General features: G+C 39.6%; 1 long non-coding RNA gene across 1 annotated transcript; it reads left to right on the top strand.

Annotated features, from left to right (window-relative positions):
* Positions 1-1,213: 1,213 nt before the first annotated feature.
* On the top strand, positions 1,214-2,082 carry LOC120925059. Its single transcript, XR_005746535.1, has 3 exons — positions 1,214-1,314; positions 1,410-1,789; positions 1,882-2,082. It is a non-coding gene; the product is annotated as an uncharacterized LOC120925059 (long non-coding RNA).
* Positions 2,083-6,885: the final 4,803 nt, after the last annotated feature.

Raw genomic sequence — 6,885 nt, 5'->3', positions numbered from 1 at the left:
TTCCTCCTCCCATTTTTCCACCTCTCTGTCTTTCTTTCCTTTTGGGAATTTTGTACAGTATAGTTTGTTGTTTTTCAATAGGAGCTACAATGTTGCATCATATGGGGTTTACTATAATTGTTACTTTGTAACTCATGAAGATTTATCTCCAGTATTTATTTTTTGGAAGATATCTATTTCATGTATATATATATATATATATATATATATATATCTATATATATATATATATATATATATATATATATATATATATAATTTTGTATTGTCTGTTTTGGAAATGTGTTCATGATTCTTGTATGCATATGAGCTCAATACTTCAAGTGCCCTTTCATGTGTCCCCCATCTGCGGTACCTCCGCACTGCCCCCAAGATTAGCCCCTCCTTTCCAGTCCCAATTGCCTTCCTTCTCATCTGGTGCCAGGGTAAGAAGTGTCTGTTTGGGCAACCCTCAAACTGTAGATCTTGATCCCCTTTTTACTGGGGTCATTCCCTGGCACCGCCGGCTATTTGTGTCTTTTTGTGGCATTTCCCCTATTATCTCTCTAAAAGATGACCGCAATCCCCCTTATAGCTTTTGGTCAACCACCCACGAACTGCATCCAGCAGTGTACCTAGCCAGGCGCTTTCTTTCCATTTTTTGCCTTTATTATATATTTTTTTTTAATTGCTTTTTCATTGGTTTTACAAGCCATGATAGAGACAATACATTTAAACAAGCATTTTTTGTTTATTTATAAGCAAAACTTGTATCAATATGTTTTTCTTTGATTGGAATATTTTTCTATCCTGCACAATGGGATTTGGTGTTTTGTCCACCAATTTCTCTATTGTCAAACACAGCGCCCATTTTTTTGTATTCTGCTATGTATCATTGGCTTACTAGGCAAATGCTCAAGACAGCTCCTTGTTAGCTGTTTGTAATTGCTACTGATTTTTCTGCTCAGCCTGGGCACACCTTGTTTGTGTCATCAGCTGTGCAGACTTCCAGCACGGCCCATCTGCAGTACTGCTATTGGTGGTTGTCCATGTATGGGCGGCACATTCTACACTCCACCTATATTATTAAGGGATTTTTCTTTCAGTCATTACTCAACATGTGATGCATCATACAGCTGATGCGGTCACATGGTATCTTTTTAACCAATGAGAGTTATAACCATGCTATATAAGAACGCAGAGGAGTTTGAATGGTGTCATTCTCCCTCCTCAGCATTTGCGAGGAGCATCTAATTGCTCTCTGTACAACATCCATAAGAAGGTGCTTTCCACCCAGGATCTCGCTGCTGGAAGTCCTTTTGGTTTACATACTTAGTAAGTTTTTCTCCATTTTCTCATGGTAAAGATCATTTTCTCCCAATTGATGTATTCCTTCTAAATGGTGCTGTTCTTTTCCCTCTGTTTTTTAGTATATCTGCTGGATAATCTCCACAGGTTACATATTCTTTGGGGCACCTTTTTCTCTCCATATGGAAAACATTTCATCTTGAGAGTTAGTCCACTTTTTCATCAAGTAAGTGGGATTTCTTTATTTTGTCCTTTGACAAATACAGACTTGCTTTCATCATCCATGAGTTTTTGAATGACCTTTTTACTATGTATTGTTTTTTCCTTTGCTAGATTCACTTTTTTAAACGCCTTTTTTGACTTTTTTGGTCTCAATCTCTGATGAGATAGTGTTTGGCGATTTTATGTGGATTTGGATTACGGATCGGCTTGGGGATCTTGGGTCAGCACTGTGGAGGTTATTTCAGGTGTAGAATGGAGACACAGCCATAGGCACTATGAAGTGAGTTTTTTTTATTGCATCTGTATGAACTTGTACAATATTGAATATAATGTCATTGTATATATTTTTCAATCAACATTTTCTCTATTTAGACAGTAAAGACACTTTACATCCCTGATGAAGATCAAACTTTGAAAGTTTTTTCGGAAACGCGTCGGATCAGTCCATCTTTCACAAATTCACCTCTTTGGGGTGAATTTCATGTTGTAACATGGCATAGTGTCAATCTGTCTATTTATATGTTTTCAATGTAAATGTTTTGTTCTTTTTCACCAATTTTGTATTTCATGTAATTTTTCTACGCATATGTATTAAAATATATTTTTATAATTTTTTGAATTTATATTCTTTTCGTTGCCCACATAATCCCAACCCTAGAGGTTTCCACATTACCAAGTTTAAAGGGATGATGGCAACTACATGGTCAATTGTATAGGCAAGTTTATTTGGGAAAAAAAACAATCAAGTATCTATGACATCTAATTGCGATAATACTGGAATAAACAAGCAAATAAATGGACGAGAACTGGACAGCCGCACTCCAAAATCACTTAAAAAAGTTGTCTTTTTATTTTTCAACTGCACAAACAGTCACTGCAAACCAACAAGATACAGTATGGCCGACGCGTTTCGCACTTAGTCAGTGCTTAGTCATGGCACATCACGATTCACGATACATTCCTCTAGTGGATCGAGATGGTACTATTCATAAAAAACAACAAAGAATAGGCAAACTAATGGTGATAAGGCTCCCTCTAGTGGATGACTAAAGAACCACAGATAAATAAGTAGGTTTCAAGCCAAACGATAATACGCTGCTGGCAAGTATTGGAACTCCCTCTAGTGGATACTAAGGGAGGAAAAGGATTACTAATGATCATCCTTTGGCTTATAATCTAATAACTAGAAAAAACAATCAGAATTGATATAGATAAATTCACCTGAGGGTAAGAGTTATCTTAATGGCAGGAATGATTGAAATTATACTAAAACCAGTGGGAGAGGACTAAAAATTAATTTAAAATCCGGAGGACAAGGAATAAATTTATATTAAAAAACATAAAATATTTTTTAAAAGTATTAAAATGGCGGGGAATAAGAATCTAATAATTGGAGATAAAACAATTAAGATCAAATTCTATGTTGTGCCCATTGGGTGTCAAGGTGCATAATTCATGAATCCATCGAGATTCAGCCTGGCTAATTTTTTGCACCTTATTGTCACCCCTCCAATGGGGTTTATATTTTTCAATACCCCATACTTTTAGAGAGGAGGGGTCTTTATTGTGACACTGCTCATAATGGTGGGAAAGGCTGTGTTTTGGGAATCCATTTTTTATGTTCTGTGTGTTTCACGCAGTCTCTTCCAGAGGGGCCTTTTTGTTCTTCCCACATATTGAATTTGGCATGGGCACTCTAAGAGGTATACAACTCCGTTCTGCAAGAGATAAAGTCTTTAATTTTATACTCTTTTCCTGTGAAACTAGAGTTGAAAGTGTCTTTTTTTTTCTTTTTGCTTTCTTTGGTGTGTTTACAAGTAAAACAAGTTTTGCATGGGTAATACCCTTTTTCATTAAAGAAAGAATAACTTTTCTTTTCGGGAGGATCCAATACATTCTTGGCAATTAGATCTCTCAAAGTGGGGGCCCCTCTATATGTAAAAAGGGGTTTCTCCGGGAGTATACTTGTCAGATGACGATCCCCTTTCACAATATGCCAATACTTTCTACAGATAGTTTCTACCTGTTTATGTTGTACAAAAAAGAGTGAATACACTGCGCTGCCAATTATGCGGTAATGGTAGCTGCTGACACGGCTTGTTCAAAGAAGCAAAATAACAAAAGAATACATAAGTGTAGCGCTTGAAATGATATGGTGAGTATCAAAATACCATATGATGTGTGAAAAAATAGAACACATGAAACATTAATAAATGTTAAACACAAATCAAAATATATGTGAGTCCCTTGAAGTGAAGAAAACGGTGCCAACCTGGCAAAAAGTCTATTGCACCTAATGTGATATCAAATGAAGTATAGGGTCCAATAAGACACAGTGTTATGATGATTAGATAAATATAACGAAAATCGTCATCAACAAATCCTTCAGGTGAATGAAAAAAAGTTTGTGACTTTTATAACGTGACAGTCCCACCACCGATAAAAGTGCAGGCTTACCGGAACTGATTGACCACTGATGGCGTATGCCAAAAGAGATCGATCAAGGCTTTATATGACAGATGTCAAGGCAATCCTTGGCAGGAAGCGTGGGCCCAATAGGTTGAAGTGTCTTTGGATGGAATAGGTCCCCAGGAACAAGCCGGAAGCTGTGCTGGTGCTGGACTCCCAAGACCAATAAGCTCTGGTGCAGTAGTAGCCTCTGGCTCAGCAATTTGATGTAGTTGAGGTTATCCTCTTAGGATTCTTCCCTGTCATTTTACTGTCCTTGTGGATTGCGGACTGGGTTTATTTCTGTGTATGTCTCATCCCAGTATTTGTCTGTCTTCCCAGTCTTTCTTGGTCTGTTTCCCATGAATTCCAACAGTTTGGAATTCATGGGAAACAGACCAAGAAAGACTGGGAAGACAGACAAATACTGGGATTGAATTTATTGAAATTTTACTTCGGGGCAAATTTCAGTCCTTTATCTAATACCTTCAACTCTTGCTGGGTGAGTTCTATTCCACTAATGTTAATCACACCCTCTCCTACTAATCTCTTTTTCTTCTGTTTCTTGATTCCTGCCCTCTCCTCGATCTTCGTTTCTTCCAGGTTGATTGTCTTGATTCCTTCCTGGTGATCTTGTTTTCCTCCTTTTCCCTGTCCCGATTTTCTTTGAGGGTCCTGGTTCCTGGGACCCTGATTCCTCATCTCCCCAGATCTGTGTTCCGGACTCGAATTCCTGAGTCTCTGTACCCCATGGGCCAAATTCTCAAAAACGCTGCCTAACTTAACTTAACTTTCAGCAGTTAAGTTACACAGGCGTTAAATTTCTACCTAAGTGCCCGATCCACAAAGCACTTACCTAGAAATTACACGCCGTGTAACCTAAGTGCCTCCGTTGCAAGGCGGTCGTCTCCTCGAGGGGGCGATTCCTATTCAAATGAGGCGCGCTCCCGCGCCGGACGTACTGCGCATGACGTCATTTTTCCCGACGTGCAGCGCGCGAACGTAATTTACGCCGGGCTTTGTGGATTGCGACGGGACAATAAAGTTGCGACGGGTGGAAAAAAAAATACGCGCCGGGAAAAAAAAATCAAATTTAAAAAAAAATCGCGGCGATCGAAAAAAAGGTCTGGTTTTACATGGTGTACTAACTTTACACATTGTAAAACCAGCCCTAATTTAACGCGTGCAAATCGTAACTTACGCAGAAAGGACAAAGCTTAAAAGCTTTGTGGATCTGCTCGACTCGAAATGCCCCCAGCGGCGGATGCGGTACTGCATCCTAAGATCCGACAGTGTAAGTGTCTTACAGATGTCGGATCTTCTGACTATCTTTGGAAAAATCCTTCTGAGGATCGTTTCCAAAGATAGCCACAGGGATACACAGGCTGAACAGCAGTTCCGCCTGCGTATCTCCTTTGAAGATTTGGCCCCATGTTCCTGATAACGCCTCTGGGATTCTTGGCGTCTCTGTTCTAAAAAATGTCTTGGTGAGCCATTTCTATTATGTCTTCCATATGGGACTTGTTGATTGAATGTTCTCGGATTGTCGTAATGTCTCGGGGTTTCCCCCCCCCCCCCCCACCGTCATCACCTCTCAGATGATTATAGTGATTGTATACGGGGACATTGTAAATATTGTCATAGTCTCTCCTGCCATCTGATTGATAATACTGATCATCACGTCTTCGATTTTCATAGTTATCATTTCCATTTTGGTAGGTCTGATTCCTCCATGGGGGGGTCTGTGATCTTCCCCTATTTTGGAAGAACGGTCTGGGTGCATTGTATGAGTTTTGGTTAGACCGGTTATTTTTCCAAAATGGTTTCCATCCATTTTTTTGGGGTTTTTGGTTAGGGGTATTCCTCCCTTGTTGGGTTACTCCGGCATCACCATTCTGCGTATTCACTCCCATGTTTCGGCTCAAAGCCATCAACAGGGGCTTTCGGCTCAAAGCCCCTGTTGATGGCTTTGAGCCGAAACGCGTCAGGTAACATGCCTAGTACCCCATACTGCTTTTTATAACTTTTTCACGTGATTTTATTGTTATCCTTTTAAATAAAGCCTTTACAGTTTTTATTTTTGATCTGCACCATTGGAGCATTTCTTTCCTCTTTTACACATGCTGTGTTGATCTATGAGTGTGGCCCCTTTTACCATCGGCCTTGTCCATTCGGGTTCCTGTTCCTGAGAGAGCATCTGACCAGACCGGTCCCATCATTGAATATGGAGTGACCATCCAACAGAGCCATCCGCACAGAATCCAGTGTCCGCTGTGACCACCACGCCTTACCTGACTTGGTGTTAGTACTAACATGCAAGTCCACCGCAGCTGGTAAGAGTACCCATTCTCTTTTATATGATACCTTGGAGATTGCTACAGACAAGCCATGACTATTGTTTTTCTTATCTGAACCTGCATCATTTGTGAAGTGTTTCACCCTTCTACTGTGAAGCATACCTACGAACTCTCTTTACTGATCACTGAACTTTCCCACATTGTTCACTGCACCTGGTTAGTGTTTCCACCCACCTGGTTGGTAACACACATATGGACTTGTTACTAACATTGTCCCTATGCTGAATGAATTTCTATTCACACTTCATATAGTCTTTTTTTGATTTCACCTTTACAGGATATGTGATTATGGCAACATTTTTCACTTAATATTGAGAATAGCGCTGCACTTTTTTGTTTTGTTGTCATATATAGAGATTCCTGTGCAAAAGGCACAATAAATGGGTGTATCTCCAGTCATGTGAACCTCTAGCTGCAACGTGAAGGGACACATTTAGCAGTGGTATTATTGCCACTTTTAAACGTGACAGAGTTCACCATAAAATCCATGTTGAGCCTTTTAGGACTTTAATTGGGATCCAATAAAAGAAATATATAAATTGTGCGGAGTCCCCCAAATTCCATACCAGAT

This window comes from Rana temporaria, chromosome 1 (assembly GCF_905171775.1).
Source record: "Rana temporaria chromosome 1, aRanTem1.1, whole genome shotgun sequence".
Lineage (NCBI taxonomy): Eukaryota > Metazoa > Chordata > Amphibia > Anura > Ranidae > Rana > Rana temporaria.
The sequence above is the reverse complement of the archived record's forward strand: the minus strand, read 5'-3'. Positions and strand labels throughout refer to the sequence as shown.